General features: G+C 36.1%; 1 pseudogene; it reads left to right on the top strand.

Moving 5' to 3' along the window:
- The first annotated feature begins 16,256 nt into the window (after window positions 1-16,256).
- On the top strand, window positions 16,257-17,650 carry LOC113266792 (protein LSM14 homolog A-like; annotated as a pseudogene).
- The last annotated feature ends 562 nt before the right edge of the window (window positions 17,651-18,212 follow it).

The following is an 18,212-nucleotide window of genomic DNA, read 5'->3' as shown; positions in this document are numbered from 1 at the left end:
TTCTTAGGCTTCTCATAACACTTTACTTCTTCTTTTCCAGGTAGAGTTGATCAATCTTTCTTGCCTTTATCTCTAACTTCTAAATATCTGCTCCTGATGTTGGACTTGAGTGTTTTGAAGGCAGTGATCTTCAAATTCCCTTTATCTTCAACAATACTTGATATGTGGAAGGTCTGATAAATAGACTCAGTGGTTTGAAAAAAAGAAGATGAAAGTTAAGGTTTTATAATAAATCCCTGAAATTATCTCTTTTTTTCCTTTAATGAATTAATTTTTCTCCTAAAAGTAGAACACAGAAAAAAAATCAGTTAATTGAGGCTTTTGGATTTCAAGTTCCTTTTAATCAAAGTTTTAATGAATATAGATATAGAATATAGATGAAAAATTTGACAAGATAGCTCTCTTGATATCATAATGAAGGTTAATATGTTGAAAAATCCCTATAGTAGATACCATATGGGAGATATATCACAAAACTGTTCCCTACGTAATTCAGAATTCTGTTTCTTTCTCTTCTACATGGCAATTCCAGGGGGACAAGTGCACCACTACAGGGTTGAATAATCCCAAGGAAAAGATCGGTTCAGTAAGGAGAGATATTTCCAATGGGGTATTGAGGCTTAGAACAAATCAGCACACTTGAAGCTTGGTGGTGGTTTAGCCCTGTGCTCAGAAGAACTTTCTTGGTGTACTTAGACTTCTCTTCCAACCCTTAAAGTCTATGATGTCATTGCCTTCAAAATCAAATTATGAAAGACTCACATTTCCAATATGAGAAAGACGTCTCTTTTAACAAATTATGTTGTTATTAACCCATTACCTGTGTCTTATTATTAGATTTTCCATTAAAGGAAAATTAAGATTTCTGATACTTTAGAAAGAAGTCAGTATGAAAGAGACTCCAAGCTTAACATCTGTTGCCTTTGCCAACCTAACTGATTATCTTAGGGAAGCAGGTTGTACGGAGTGACAAAGTATGATTTGAAAGTAGAAGCGTATTATCAAGGTGTTAAATTAACTATGAAGTAATCTTAGTGCTTCTAAATGTTCAGAGTCCTTCTGTTACATGTGAAAAGAAAGCGAATGCAATATGCTCAATATTTTTTCTACGTTCTTCTTTTGTCTTTGGAGGTCACCAAAATTTTTTTCTGCTTGCCAATTTCTTTCCTATTAGGTAGCACATCAGAATAACTGCCTGTCGAATTCCTTTGATGCTGGACATTTATGACATGCTGGACTTACAGGGCTTGAGGCTGTTTCCAGCACATTCTCTAATTATGTTTAAATAGGAACTTGCTCTCATAAAATAGCGAATCTGGATTTTTAGAGCAGAACAGTTAAAACAGCACTGATGCAAATCCAAGAAGAGTGAGGTTAAACTTGAAGCCAGTTCAGCCAAGTAAAACACTGCAACAGAAAAGCAATGAATTCTTCCATATTTTCCAGGGGGCATATTTCAGGGCTTCCATATTTTTGGCCTCCCTTAAATACTTCTTTCCTTTAACATGTGCGCAATTCATCACTGGCCAGTACCCTTTCAAACAGACAACCTCAGCAGTTTAAATGCAAGACTTATTGAGCTTTGTTGTTCTTGTTCAGTGATGTAAGACACAAAATTTGACATTTGCCATCCTTCTCCTTACAACCGATACCAAAATCCAGGTTTGTCTGTGACTCCCTATTTTATTGTTTTTTTGGGGGGAGGTTATAAATATGTGGTACAATATAACCAAAAGAAAATTACTATCATGAAACAACATCAGTGGGGTGACAGGGGGGGAGTAAGGAGACATGAACTTTAGTTTGAATTCTTTCCCTAACGTATGGCATGCATTTAGGCAAGTCACCTAAACTTGTTTGAACCTCAGTTTTACTATTCCTAAAACGAGAACTTAGGTTGACTTGTTCCTCCGCCCCCACTGACAACTGTTTTATTACTAGTAGTATTAGTATTCTAACACCACCATAGATTTCTGCTTAATTTATTTTATTGAAGTATAACTTTATACAGTAAAAGTGCCCAAATCTTCAGTGTACAGCTCACTGAATTTTTAATATGCACGGACCCCTGTAACTACCACTCAGATCAAAGTATAGATTTCCAGCCACAGTGGGTTCCCTGGTTTCCCCACTGAGTCCATATTTCTTACTGTTCTCTTAACTTCTGACACCACAGCTTAGTTTTACCTGCTTTTGAACTTTATGTAAATGGAATCAGTCAGTAAGTCCTTTTTTGTGTGTCTGGCTTCTTTTGTTCAACAACATATCTGTGAAAATCATCCACACTCTGATGAGTGGTAATACTTTGTTCTTGTTCACTGAGGTGTTATAACCCATTGTGTGAATATACCATCTGAGCTGTTTTCAGATTTTCACTATCATAAGGCTGCTGGTAACATTTTTTAGTATATTTTGGTGAAATAAGGAATAATTTTTTAGTAGAGGGTCATATATAACTAGAAACAGAATTACTGAATCATAGGTTAATCATAGGTTCAACTTTAGCAAATACTTACTTGTACTTGTACTGTTACTTACCTTAGATTTTTATTTAAATTATTGTTTTTAAATTTTAACAAATGTGTGATTGTATAATGGTTAATAGGGTATTTTAAAAAATATTTAAGCACTTTTACTTAAAATATATATATTTAATATCCATGAAATCACAGGTTTGAGGTGGTAATTATATCTTTTCTAATTTTTAATATAATAAATATAAAATTATTACAATACAACATATCCATCTGTCTAGAACTTTAAATAGTGTCATATTAACCACATTTGTTCTAGATGATATGTTCCTAGGTCACTTTTCTGAGAACTTTTAACTTACAAGAGATTTCTCCTATATAATCAATATTTTCATTAAAATCAAAGGAAATTCTAAATAGTTGTGATTTTACAGCTGAAGTTTTGTGTTTTTTTTCTTCTTTAAAGAAAACATTTCTAAAATACTTATGTCCAACACTGTCATGACTTAATGAGACAGCCAGTTTGGGGATATCTATAATTACAATGTAACTCTTATACAGGTTTTCCGTCTAGTATTAGCTAAAGGTCTATGTCAGTCATATATGACTCCATGGCAACAGTGCAGGACAGGTGGTCACAGAACTGGGATTCTTAACGTCCAATGAAAGGACAGACCCTTGAAGTAATAGAGGCCTGGTAACTACTTCACATTCAGAAGCCAGGAGGCCACAATTAACCAGCAAAACCAGAGGGACAGGTAAAGGGTCTTGACCCACAGGGGGGTGAGGTGATGTCATCCCTAGGACAAAATAGATGGACAATCAGTACTCCTTAATACGTATAACAGGAAGGAAGGAGAGAAGGAAGGAAGGAAGGAAGGAAGGAAGGAAGGAAGGAAGGAAGGAAGGAAGGAAAGAAGGAAGGGAGTAAGGGAAAGGAAAGAAAGGGGGAGGGAAGGGAGGGAGAGGAGGGAGAGAGGGAGGAAAGGAAGGGTAGAGGGAGGAGAGAGGAGGAGCTAGAAAAGGCAAGGATGTAAGATCAGGAGGTGGAGAACTTCCTCTGCCCCCAATAAAAAGAAGTCACAGTCTCTTATTCGTTTCTAAACCTGAGTCCATTTTTTGATCTATAACTCTATAACTGAAGAGTAGGTAAGTCTGTAAGAGGAAAAACCTTGCCACAGGTCCTTTTACAAAAATATCTATGGCCATTTACTCTGGTGAGTATACACTATGGAAAAGAGAGTTTGAGGGTTATTGGGCATAAAGTCTGATACCTTTACAGATTCAAAACATCTCTGCAACCCTCCATTTGTGTGGGAGCTTAAGAGTGCCATTTAACACATGAGGTTCTAGCTGAAGTCTCATTTATAATGTACCTGGTGGATACATGGACTCACCCCCTGGCTATTTTTTCAGTCTCTGAGTGCACATTAAAATCAATACACTTAGATAGTCCCCACATTGGGTCTCTGGCTTGTTTGTAAAAGTTATCATACTGAGAAAGGGAAAGGGAAGTTTTCAAATTAGTCCCTCCACTTCAACCACAATAGTAAACCTAAAACCATTTTGTATTCTAAGGGATGGGGACAACAGATATTAGTGCCACCACTAGAGAACTCAAATATTACCAAAGTGATGGTCCTCAGAGTATTTTTATTTAATTTGCCTATCTGACCTCAACAGACCCAGGCTGGGTCTGAGAGAATGATAGTAGAGGACTACAGGCTCAACCAAGTAGTGGTCTCAGTCACAACTGTTGTGCTAGATGCGGGGTGAGTGCTAGAGACGATTCACAAGGTGTCAGGAACATGGTAGGTGGCCACTGATTTGTAAACTATGTCTTCAGCTCCAGTCACCAAACAGGTTGCATTCATGTGGGACAGACAGTGTTTACCTCAGAACTCTCAACGCTCCTGCCCACTTTTATCATATAGTCTGAAGAGATCTGGATCTCCTGGGTACCTCAGAAACCATGACACTGACCCAGGATGGCAGTGAGTTTACCTGTACTGGGCAGAACGAGAAAGAGGCAGATAGTGTGAAGGAGACCTTGATAAGACACAAGTGTTTCTGAGGGTGGGAGAGTAACAGTATGAAGATTCAGGAACCTGACTGTCCTGGCACCAGTGACATTTCTGGGGGTGCTCTGGTCAGTGGTGTTCTCTCCAAAGTATAAGACAAATTACTGCATAATGCATGTCTCAGCACTGACAAGCAAGCATGGCACCTGTTAGGCCTTCACTGGTTCTGAAGAAATCACATTCTACTTCGAGTAATACAGTTTCAGTCCATGTACTTGGTGACATGGCAATTTTGGCTCAAGGACTCTGTCAGCCTTGACAAAACATTTTCAGAACTGCATGGCTTTCAAAGATCATCTTTTCTTCATTTTCCCCCACTTTCTTAAGAGAAAAAAACTGAATCATGGTCTGAAGATTCTTCCATCCTCCTCAGAAACTCTCCTCATTTGCCTTCACAGGCTGTTCCCTTAATAAATCCCGTGTGTACCTAACCTCATCTTGGAATGAGCTTCTTGGAGGACACAGACTAATTAGTGTGTGTTTTCAAGCACATCCTCAGCCATCACATATAATTTGGGGGAAAACTTTATATTCGTCATTGCATATGAGTTTATCAGCTTTAATTTTTTGGATGTGTTTTTGTGTTGTAGACATATAGTAATAAAAACCAAATAGTAGCTTCTAAACCAGCCAAAGTACCATGGAGAGAAGAGGGCAGAGTGGATATAGAGCAGAAGATGAATGACGCCTAACTATTTTAGGCTGTATCATTGGCAGACTATTGCAATTTTAATAAGGTAATTTTGTTTTAAAACTTTGTTTATTAGTGCAGCATTCTCTAAAGTAAACAATTTTCTTCTTTTACATGATAGATAAAAATGGATGTAAAATGATTTATTTTGAAAAATACCTGCAGACATTTATTTGGTTTTAAGTGTCATCCACTTGCCTTTGAATATTTCCATTATTTGTCCAGTGCCTGAGAGGATATGTACCTTTCTATTTTGTTATCACTTTGACTCAGATTCAATATTTTCAAAGCAGTTGGTTTGGTGTTGAGGGTTAGGCTTTAGTCACAGAACAATACCAAGACTGCTTGTTCACAGAGTTTTGAGCCCAAAAGGCTTTTCTCCTTGGTTAGGGTAATTTTGTCATCAGCACATTCTTTCGTATCACAATTCAGAGTATATAGTATATATTTTGGGGATCTATTTAATGATAGATAAATGATAGATTAGATTAACTAGATAGATAGATAATGCATGAATACACAGTATCTCATTTGAAAATACCCATAACTTACAGAACATTACAGAGAGTCTTATGCCCAAATATGCCCAACGTGTCAAAGCCTTTTTGTTTTAGTTCAGATTCACTGTTATTTTGATTACAGATTTTTGAGACTTCATACACATTATATTTCTATTCTTCATACAAAGCAGATAAAAAGACTTAAGAAATCCACCATCAGATAAAGGTGGATATCTACTCTCCTTTTTTCCCCCAACACTCTATAGAAAATTCTCTTGGTTTTTCCTCGGTGCAGAGACAGCTTCCTTCCTCTTCCTGCTTCTTGTACCCTTTTCCAGGAAAGAAAGAGAGACTGAGAAAAGAAACATTTGTAGCTTAACCCAGGGAGCATTTGTCTTCAGAACAAAGGTTTTCTCGGCTCATTCGGATGGTAAATATACCACAATACAATCTATCCTTGAAAGGGAGGCCTTCGAGAGTCGAGCTGTGCTGGTCAGGGCACATGCTTGTGCATCTAATTGAACAAGTGCTTTCAGAGAATCTGTTTAGTCACAGTGCGGAGAGGTGTCACCAAGGGAGGATTTTCAGAAACAAAGATGAAATTTTAAACTCTGATTTCTGCAGCTATCTTTCCAGTGGTTTTGGAGTTGAGCAAGAGACAGAGGAATTACATATTGATAATTTTAAGCCCAACTCTAAAAGCCTGATGGTACGGCAGCCGCGTCACGACAATGAGGCAACAAGAATGGGAACAAATCAAATGCAATAAAGCTGGTAAAAGTGAAAGACAGAAGGAACCTGGATGACAGATAGAACACTGAGTCGCTGAAACAACGACAGTAATCGCCTCACTCCAATTTCCACATTTTTCACATTTTATGACAAAAGTAAACATTCTCTTTACTATTAGTTAGGTTTTCTATTACTTTAAGTCGAAAGCAATAGATACACATAAAGAGTGTTTGGACTTTCAAGACAAGTTTATATTTATTCATTGATTCATTCATTCATTCAATGATTTTACATATTTTACGTTACTTTATTCTATTTTACGTAAATTACTTTGGAATATTCTTATTGATTTTGTGTCTCTTTTTACTAGAATGGAACATTATTTTCTGTTGTGCCACAGTGCTTAGAACACTGTCTGGTATAAAATGGGTGCCTAATAATCATTAGTGAGTGAATAAGTAATATATTATTAAGTAAATTATCTGCTATCAACTAGGCATACAAGGAAAACATGAGGTAAGATATGGGAAAGCTCGTAAATATAAATGATGTATTTTAGTTGTGGATAAAAAGAATGAATCTGGTACAATATAAGGAACAGAGTTTTCCTCTTCATGAGTCATTGATTAGAAAATACTCTTATGTCATCTTCATGGGTATCAGACTTCTCTATTTTAATGACTTTCTGAAAGATAATTGAAATACAGCAGATAATTAATAATAATTGATCAGTTTGGGAAGATGCATATGCTGTGAAACCTTCACAACAATCAGGAACGCAAATTTTTCTATTACCCCAAGAAATTCTTTTCTTTTTTTTTTTTGAAGCAAACTCTTTACTTTTATTTGATAACATCTTTATCACTTCCTCATTACAAAATAATTTCATGGTAATTATCTGGATAATTGCATAAGAGCTCCAATTTTTTTGACTATGTGAACAATAACATACCCAAGGAAGTTCTTTATGTTTTTTTCTAATCCCTTTCCTTCCTCCATCTGTATCTGCACGTAAAAACGAAATTGCTTTCGGTCATTCTAAATGAGTTTGCATTTTCTCAAAATGTATATAAATGGTTTATATAGCATGCATTCCTTTTTGCCTGACTTCTTTTCCTCAGCAAAATAATTTTAAGATTCATCTGTGTTGCTGTGTATCACTAGTTATTTGTTAATTGCTAAATAGCAGCCCGTTGTAAGAATATATTATAATTTGTGGACAATTGGGTTATTTATAGTTTTGAGCTATTGCAAATGAAGTTGCTATAAATGTTTTTGTATACTCTGTGCTTGGTTCAGATATATGCTTTTGTTTCTCTTGGCTAAATATCTATGAGTCAATTGTCTCAGTCATAGGGTAGGATGTGTTCAAGTTGTGAGAAACCATCAAAGATTTTCCAATGTAGTTGTACATTTTCACCTTCCCTTTAGCAGTATGAGAGGGTTCATTGTCCCCCACCCTTGTCCACACCTGTTATGTTCTGGATTTTGAACTTTTGAACCATCTTAATAGGTATGAAGTAGTATCTCACTGTGGTTTTACTTTGGATTTCTTTGATGGGCAATGCTTTCAATCATCTTTTCATGTTCTCACTGGCTATTTGTATTCTTCTTTTATGAAGAATCTGATAGGGGCGTCTGGGTGGCTCAGTTGTTAAGCATCTGCCTTCGGCTCAGGGCGTGATCCCGGGGTCCTGGGATCGAGCCCCGCATCTGGCTCCCTACTCCTCTGAGAGCCTGCTTCTTCCTCTCCCACTCCCCCTGCTTGTGTTCCCTCTCTCGCTGGCTGTCTCCCTCTCTGTCGAATAAATAAATAAATAAATAAATAAATAAATAAATAAATAAATAAAATCTTAAAATAAAGAATCTAATAAAATATTTATTTGTTTTTTCTACATTGTATGTCTTTGTATTGAATTATGAAAGCTATTTATATATGCTGTATACAAGTTCTTTGTTGTATATGTGTTATGAATATTTTCTCCCTCACTCTGTCTTATCTTTATTTTCTTAGTGGTGTGTTTTAAAGAGCAAAAGATTTTAATTTTGCTGAGATCCATTTTTTTTCTTGTATGATTTTTGCTCTTTTTTTATTCTAAGAAATATCTGCCTACTTTAAGATTGCAAAGTGTCTATGGCCATACCTCCCCGAACACGCTTGATCTTGTCTTAAGGTGATAAACATTTCTCCCTATGTTTTGTTGTAGAGTTTAATGCCTTAGGTAGTAGGTTTTATATTTAGGTATGATACATTTTGAGTTCATTGTTTTGCATAGTATGGTATAAAAATTAATGTTTATGCTTTTTTTTTTTTTTTATAAATGCCAATTCGATCTAGTTATATTAATAAAAGAGATCTTCTTTTCCTCCCCTTAATTGTCTTTGAATCATTGTCAAAAACCTCTGTTCTGTCCAGTGAGCTATATTATTGCTATGCTTTTGCCAATGCCTGTCTTAAATGTGGTAGCTTTATAGTAAGTCACGAAATCAAGTACTAGAAGTCCAACATTATTCTTTTTAAATTTACCTCGGTAAGTCTAAGTGCTTTCTCAAATTTTAGAATCATCTTATCACTTTCTACAAAAAAACATCTTGATGTAATTTTGATTGGTATGAGTTGAATTTATAATAGATCAGTTTGGAAGAATTGTTATAATAATAGTAAGTCTTTTGCTCAGTGAACTTGATACATGGAGTCATTTATTCTTTAATTTCTTTTAAAAATGTTTGTAATTTTCAGAAAAGTGATCTCGGATTTGTTTTTGTGGAATTTTTTCCTAGGTATTTTACATTTCTGATATTGCCAAAAGTAAGATTTTTTAAAATATCATTTCCAATTGTTTTATGTGGGTATGTTAAAATTTAATTGATCATTTTATATTAGCCTTCTATATTCTGACCTTGTTAAATTTAATATTGAGTTCTAGTGTCTGTTTTGTGGTCTCTGGAATTTCGTATGTATGCAAATCTGTACATAGACAGTTTTCTTTCCTCCTTTCTGGTCTTTATGATTTTTTTCTTGCCTTATTGCCATGATTAGAGTCCCCAGTGAAATGCTGAATAAGAAGTAATGAAGTAGCTATCTTGCCTTGTTTTTCATTTCAAAGAAGAAATTCATATTCCATTTATATTAATTTAACAAATTCAGAAAAATCAGTGATGTGTGTATTGAAAAATACATGTAGGAATTATTTATAATGAAATGTTTTTAATGAGAAAAATATTTAAATGGCTCAAATATAATCAACCAGATAATGGATATATATAATACATATTTAGCAATTAAACTGAATTGAATTGAACTATATGAATCGAGTCGATGAACTAACAAAAGTTTGAATGGGGAAAAAATCAAGTCACAGAAGACTACCTTAGCATGATATCATTTACAAAAAAATCAAAACCAGGTGAAACTGAACAGCAGAATTTTAAGGGCTAAGTATATAATGGTAAAATCTTTTTTTTTTTAAATCAAGGGAATGATAAACACAGATTTAACGGTTGTGGTTACACCTGAGAGGTACAAAGGAAAATGTGATGAGGAAAATATACATAGGGTTTTTTTTTTAAGATTTTCTTTTTTTAAAGTAATCTCTACACCCAACCAGGGGCTCTAACTCACAAACCCAAGATCAAGAATCACGTGCTCTACCAACTGAGCCAGCCAGGCGCCCCTACATAAGGATTTTTAATTATTAATAGTGTTTTATTTAAGTTTGATGGTGGGTACATGTGTAGTTTTTTGATGTTATTATTTGTGATTAACAGTTTATTCAAAAAAAATAGTTGTTAACCATTTCGTAAGTAGTCAAATGTGACTTCTAGATCTGATACCTAACGGGTGTCTTGGTAGCATTTATGTATCATGAAAGCCAATTAATTCATGGTCTTAAGTCTAAAAATAAGCTTTCTAACAAAATTTCTAACTCTTAATATGATTAATTTCTATGTAGGATAGCCTTAACAAAAATCTTTTGTGTGTTTAAATGACACTTACACATGTGGGTATGCATTTAAATGTCAAAAATGTTCATGACCAAACACCTTCTAAGAATATAGTACTATTTACATAGTTATAATTAGGTGATAAACAAAACCAAAAATGACTGAAAAACGTAAAAGATGTACTTGTTTTCTCTTCAAGGTGGGCAAATGGGTTCTTGGGCTTCATATTATGATAAACACGCTTGTGAATAAATCTTTGAAGTTGGCCAATAGCAAAATACAAAATCACATTAATCCATATATGTTATGGAAATTGAATGCAGCAACATGAATCCTCTAACATGGGATAATTATAAGTACACTTTAAGGTACAAAGTTTCTCACATCTTACAGGCGTGGACCTCCTGTGTACTACTTTGCGCAGCTGTGGTGCTGAAGTTAAAAATAAATGCTGCAAACAACTTCTTTGAATTTGAGTTTGAAAAAAAAATCACAGTTATTTTAGTGCCTGTATATTTAAAGGAACAAAATTAACAATGGCTTTAAAATGTTAAACAGGCAAACAAAAAAGTGATCCATACCTTGCTTAAAAGGTATGAAAATAAAAGAGACACAAAACAAAGACTGAGCTAACTCAGTTGATTACTGGCAAGTTGCTGAGTCCTATGGGTAGTGTACCTGGTGAGATTACCATCCCCACATGCCCAAGCCTACCAGGGGTCCAACACGTCCTAGATATCCAATCCATAGTTCTCCCCATTCCTGCATGGGTTCCCACATACTTGTCTAGAAGATTCTCCACATTCACAAAACTCGACCTAAATATATATCTTGTGATGCCTCATGTCTAAGCTAATAAACACTATAACATGAGGAATGAAGACCTCCAGTTTTATTTTTATTTATTTATTTATTTATTTATTTTAAGATTTTATTTATTTATGTGACAGAGAGACAGCCAGTGAGAGAGGGAACAGAGCAGGGGGAGTGGGAGAGGAAGAAGCAGGCTCCCAGCGGAGGAGCCCGATGTGGGACTCGATCCAGGAACGCCAGGATCACGCCCTGAGCCGAAGGCAGACGCCCAACGACTGTGCTACCCAGGCGCCCCGAAGACCTCCAGTTTTAAAGCATACATTTCAAGAATATGTTCCTCAAGATGATTCAGTAAAACAGTGATTGCCAACTTCCAATAAGAAAGATAGAGTGTCCAGGTATATTGATTTGAGTACCAGATATTTACAAATTTTTGTTATGTAACTGTTTTCTCCTCTAAGAGATTAATTTACAACCAATGAGTTTGGATGAAGAGTTATATTTTCTCAAAGTAAACAAAAATGTAAATATCTGTTTAATATTCAGAGAGAACAGAAATGTATGCTCAGCTACTGCAACATCCATTCTCACCACACATAGGAGAAAGCTGACACTATGTGGAATTTAGTGATGTACCAAAGGTTCAAAACAAGTTGAGAAACCAGCTCTGGGTATTATGCCTCTTACATAATAAACCCTTTTGATTTACAGTATAAAAAGAAAGAAATTATGGAAGAAGTAGATAACTAGAAATAGAGAAGTACCTGGTATCACCTTTTGCCTTCTGCTTTTTTATCCTTTTAAACATAGTTTCTAAAATTGTTACTCCTTACTATTTCTATTCACATAAAAATCAGTTATCCCATCCAATATACTCTTTTATAATAACTTAGTGAAAAAAATCCATACCCATACAATTATTTCTAATGTCCTAGGGAATTTTATTTTTAAAACTTATTTTAAATTACAAAAAAGGAAAAGCACTTATATTTCTGTCGTATATAGTAGATTAGAAAATAGTTTTGTACTTTGGAGACTTAACAATATAAGTACATACAGAGAGACAATACTTCAAAATTGGGTATTGTTTCAGTGAGGCTTTGACAGCCCATTTTCTTAGTATTTTCATTTGTAATGAACCTTACTGAAGGGACAATGGTGTGTGTGGGGGGAAGCATCTTAGAAATGTTATTTGCCTTTCTACAATTATCTCTTTAAAAAAGTAACATTGTGCCTTAAGCGAAAGATTTTACAAATTAAAATTTTTGACTCTACTTTCATAGAACAATGCAGAGCTTTGACAGGTTCTCAAATTGCAATTACTATAACAATTATTTGATCTAACAATAATTGTGTTTTTTTGATAAAAAGGACAAAAATTTGCCTCCACGATGTTTGGGGTAAAGAAAAATGTATGAAATATTTTATGCATTTATTGCTTAAATCCCTCAGTATTCTTATCAATAAGGAGTTTCTCAGTTTGTCAGTATAGAGTGTGTAAGGTTTTCACTGTGCCCTGAGAATTCCATTTAAAAGTCTGTATATTGAAATCCGTATTATGTCTTTTTGTTTTAGTACCATAGGAACATATAGTATTATTCATCATTATCTGATATATTTTCTTATAACAATTTATGTGATTCTTCTTCCTCTGCAGGTTTCCCAAATTTATTAAGGAATTCTTCAATTCAATTTTATCTTCTTCCTTACTTTTCTGAATCTGAACTTTCAACACTTGGCATTATTGTTCCATAGACTCACTACACTTACCTATTTAATTCTTGCTTTCCCACCTAAAAAGCTTATTGCCTTATTGCTGTAAAATGCTTTATTGTTATTTTATGTCCGGGGTTAATATTTTCATTCTGATATCAGGTAGGGTTTTAAATAACCATTGAGTTACAAGTTAGCAGAAGTGATTTATGCTCTTAACTGCTTTCTATAGGTCAAACATGATATGCTCTACTATTTTTTTTTCCTGTAAAATGTATGTCTTAGGCTGGGTTGCCACTGGCTATCAGAATCTGAGCCAAGAGTTTATTTCATAGGTGTCCCAGAGAGAGAATTTGGAGATGGGGAACAGTAAAACAAGCATGAGGAAATACTGTGGTGTGCTCTCCAGTTGGTTAAACAGGAGGCCACTGAGGCTCAGTCTTGCTTGGTCTTTTGAGGATCTGTCTAGATGTGCCTTAGAATGATCCACAGAGATATGGGAAAGGAGAGAATTTATCTTTGACCCCTATCAACTGCGTTCAAGGATTGCTACATAGAATGCCTCACACTTTCAAGACAAACATGATTGAGTGCTGGATAGGTTATTGCAGAAGTCCAGAGAATGGAAGGAAAGATGCATGGAGTAGTGAGTCAAGGGACTGTCAGTTACAACTCTGAGAAGCTGCTTGCTTAAGCTGAGATGATGTGACATGGGGTACAAGTGATGTCTGAGTCCAGAGGTATAAATAATTCATATTGCCATGTAATGAATATAACAAAATGCATTATCAAAACAATTCCATATTAAAGCAAATGTAAGACGACTCTGAAGGAGGGAGAGAAGACAGATGGCTAAAGATTTTGAGACTGAAGGAATAATTTGATTGTGAGTTTCCTGGGTTTGCTTTTTGCCTCGTGTGTCTCCAACATAGAGCTGAAAAAACTAGCAACCCAGAAGTATCAATGGACATAGATGATAAAGCCCCACAAAAGCCTTCCCTCTCTAGCCAAAGGACCAGGAAATATGCAACCAAGTAAGACTGGAAACTTTAAGGCAGAAACTTCTCTATTGAAGTCAGACATCACAGAAAAGAAATTGTGGCCCCATATAAGTCAGGTAGCAAAGACTGAGGGGGAGCTTAGTTTTTCATACTCTCCAAGCTATAATGAACCCTCCTCCCTACTTCCACCTTGGTGTTAGTGAAGACCACATGGGCAAACCTAGATTTCAATCCTAGCTGGAGGTAATGAGGTACCTTCTACCTTAGCCACTATAGTTCTCAGGGGAGGATGAAGACTTTCACAACCTCCAGTAGTAATGAGGCAACATGGCGGAGAACAGTAAAGAAGTATTCTTGCCATTCTAGGGAGATATCGGTGTAGCCCTACAGGGGAGCAAGAATCTCCACATTGACTCAACAATAGTAAGGTCACCCCTTCATTAGGTGTGAATGAGGGAAAGTGGGTAAAATGGACTGTTATCTCCTCCTGGAAATAATAAGGTGGAACCTCCCCTTCTTCTGCCAACTCAATGTCAGAGTATGCTATCTAATACGGAAGATTTAAATGGGATCCAGATTCTATTAACATAAACTCAAAGTGATCAGGTTTCAATGAAACTCACTCATCATACCAAGAACCAGATAAAACTCAAATTGAATGAATCAGTAGATGCCAACACAGAAATGACAGAGACATTAGAATTATCTGACAGAGCTTTTAAAGTAGTCATCATTAAAATGCTTTGATGGGCAAGTACTTGAAACAAATGAAAACAAAAACAAAGTCAAAAAAGAAATAGAAATTATATATAAGAACCAAATAGAAATTTTAGAAAAGGAAAATAGAAGAGTAGAAATGAAAAAAAAAAAAAAAAGAATAAGTTCAACAGCAGAATGAATAGGGTCTCAGGGACCTTTGGGGCTATGATAAAAGTGGAAACATTTACATAGTAAGAGTCCTGGAAGGAGAGGGAAAAAAAGGTGCATGTAAGAAATACTTAAAGAGGTAATGGCAAAAGCTTCCCAAGTTTGGCAAAAAACATAAACCTACAGATTCAACAAAAGCAAATTTGAAAAAGTTAAACTCAAAGAAGATAGATAGTAAAGCTTCTGAAAATTAAGACCAAAACAAACAAACCACCTTAAAAGTAGTAAGAGAAAAAAAAATCCTTATCTGTAGGTAAATAAATAAATAAATAAATAAATAGAAATTAAATGGCATCAGAAACTACCAGAAACTACAGAGAACATAGTTTTTTGGAGAATAAAAATGAAGTGACACATCATTTTTCCAGCATGCGGGGGGGGGGGGGGGGGGCGGAGGGAACTTAGAAAAAGATTGTCAACCCAGAATTCTACACCAAGCAAAAATATCTTTCAAGAATGAAGGGAAAAATCAAGAAATTAACACATTAGGACAAACTAAGAGAATGTATTGCAAACAGAAGTCCTCTAAAAGAATAGCTACAGAAAATTCTCTAACCTTTTGGAAAAGAAAAGAAGGAAAGAGAGAAAGGGAGAAAGAGAGGAAGAGAGAGAAAACTTGAAGTAGCAGAAATATTAGTAAGGCAGAAAAAAGAACACGAGAGGCAAAAGTCGGGGGTACATATAATAGATTTTCTTTTTCTCAAGTTTTATAAATTACATTTAACATTGAAACAAAAATTAGGACACTGATGTGGTTCTAAGTGTGTGTACGTAGAGGAAATACTTAACACAACTATATTATAAACAGGGGAAAATAAATTTAAGTAAATGGAGGTAAGATTTATATATTCACTCAAACTGGTGAAATTACAGTATCAGTACACTTTGATAATTTATTCATATGTAATGTAATTACATATTACATTACACATATTACATATTATATACTTTATATTATATATAAATACATATGTATGTATAATACCTATAAAAACCACTAAAAAAGCTATACAAAGAAACACATGTAAAAAATCCACAGTTAGGGGCTCTTGAGTGGCTCAGTCACTTAAGCTGCAGCTCTTGAATTTTGCTCGGATCATGATCTCCGGATCCTGGGATGGAGCCCCACATCAGCCTTGGTGCTCAGGGGGGAGTCTGCTAGAAGATTCTCTCTCTACCTCCCCCTCTGCCCTTCCTCCCGCCACTCACAAGCTCGCTCTCTCTCTCTGAAAGAAATAAATCTTTCAAAAAATAAAAAAATAAAAAAGTCTATGTATAGAGGCAGCTGCTGCAGATGCCGACAGAGCCAGCAGGCTTGCAGAGCTCGACAGCGGTGTGGGATCTGCCTCTCATGAGTGGCCCACAGTGGCAGTGGCACCATGAATGGGGGCGCTCCTTACATAGACAGCAAGATGAGCCTTATCTCCAAGATGGGGATCCGCTCCGAGGGCATCCTCTGCTCCATTGACGTTGAGAACTCCACGGTAGCCCTTGCCAAACTTCGGTCCTTTTGTCCAGAAGACAGACCAATAATTCATCGAATACCACCTCCAGATGAAGTCTTTGAATACATCATGTTACACGGGAGTGATACTAAAGACCTCACTGTTTGTGAGCCACCTAAACCACAATGTTCTTCACCCGGGACCCAGCTATCATCTAGTTTCCACTAGGCTCATCTACTCCAGGCAGTGGGTTCCTATGGACCTTCCTGCAAGACGTCAACATACAGTCAATTCAGTCAAAGTTCATTAGTCGGGTAGCAGTTTGGTGCTATTGGTGTTGCTGGAAGCTCTTTGACATCCTTTGGAACAGAAACATCAAATAGTGGTAGCCTATTCCAAAGTAGCACGGTTCGTTCTGCCTTTACGTAGGATGCAAGATTTATAAAAACACAGCTATCTCAAGGTTGTTCAAGCCCTCAGTTAGACCCTTTGAGAAAAACCCCAACCATGAAACAAGCAGTAGAGACCACCTCTGCTCACTTACCTGCTCCAGCACCTGACGGGATAAGGATCCCTATGTCAATCAGGCCTTTACCATCTACCAGCCAAAAGGCAACAGAGAATCAAGAGCACAGGTGAGCTGAAGTACACAAAGTTTCAAGACCAGAAAATGAGCAACTCAAAAATAACAAAGTAACAAACAAAGAGTTCCAGGTGCTCTTTTGGCTCTAAGAAGAGAGCGTGAGGGTCATCGAGGCAGCAGGGGCTGATGTGGTGTTCAAGATGGTCCAATGAAATTTGAGGAACACTGTGACCTTGAAAGTGTGAACGCACATTTTAACAAGGAGGAAATTGACAGTTTTCTAATAAACTTATATTCCAAGTCAATAAACTTGAGAAGCAGGAGAACCCTATAGATAGTGAAGCTAAAGGAGACTCAGAAGTTGATACCAAAACAGTGAGGAAATGCAGATGAAGAGATTCTCTTGGACTTCATTGCTATTATTACAAAAACAAATCCTTATTTGATAATATTTCTTGTGATGGTAATAGAGAACAGAGACCAACTGGGGCTAAAGAAAGAAGAGTACATGCCGAGACATTTGGAATTACACTTTGTCCAAACCATGGCTGTGGGGGGTACAGAGGCAGAGGAGGTCTTGATTTCTGTGGTGGCTAAAGGCATGGTGGTGACAGAGGTGGTACCTTCATCACCCCTGGAGGATTTCATGGTGGGCTCAGAGGAGGTCCTGGGGGGCAAGAAGTTTGCAGATTTTGATACAGGAAAGACAACGAAGTTGTTGCATCATGGACAAACAAGTCTTTGAAAATAGGCGAATTTCTAGCTCTTCATGGTCCTGAGAATTGGTTTCAGTCTTTGGGAAGAATGAAGTGAATCTGCTGTATATTTGTCACCAGTACTGGGTGTTTGTTTGTTTTTCTGCTTAACTTCAAAGATACAGTGCAGTTACTTTTGAGGAGAGGATGTTTAGGCTCATCTTAAAAAATGAACATTAAATACATTTGGAATAGCAGAAGGTTAAGTAATTTCTTATGTAAAATTAAACTACAACAGTACTTCAGTGGGACTTAGAAGTATTTTTTCATCACTGAAGGGATTTTTCTTTTTTTTTTAATTTTTTATTATGTTATGTTAATGACCATACAGTACATCATTAGTTTTTAATGTACTGTTCCATGATTCATTGTTTGTGTATAACGCCCAGTGCTCCATGCAATACGTGCCCTCCTTAATACCCATCACCAGATTAGCCCATCCCCCACCCCCCTCTCCCCTCTGAAACCCTCAGTTTGTTTCCCAGAGTCCATAGTCTCTCGTGGTTCATTCCCCCTTCTGTTTACTGCCCCCCTTCATTTTCCCTTCCTTCT

The sequence above is a fragment of the Ursus arctos genome, unplaced genomic scaffold, assembly GCF_023065955.2.
Source record: "Ursus arctos isolate Adak ecotype North America unplaced genomic scaffold, UrsArc2.0 scaffold_9, whole genome shotgun sequence".
Taxonomy (NCBI): Eukaryota; Metazoa; Chordata; class Mammalia; order Carnivora; family Ursidae; genus Ursus; species Ursus arctos.
Note: the sequence above shows the minus strand (reverse complement) of the source record. Positions and strands in the feature narration are given on the sequence as shown.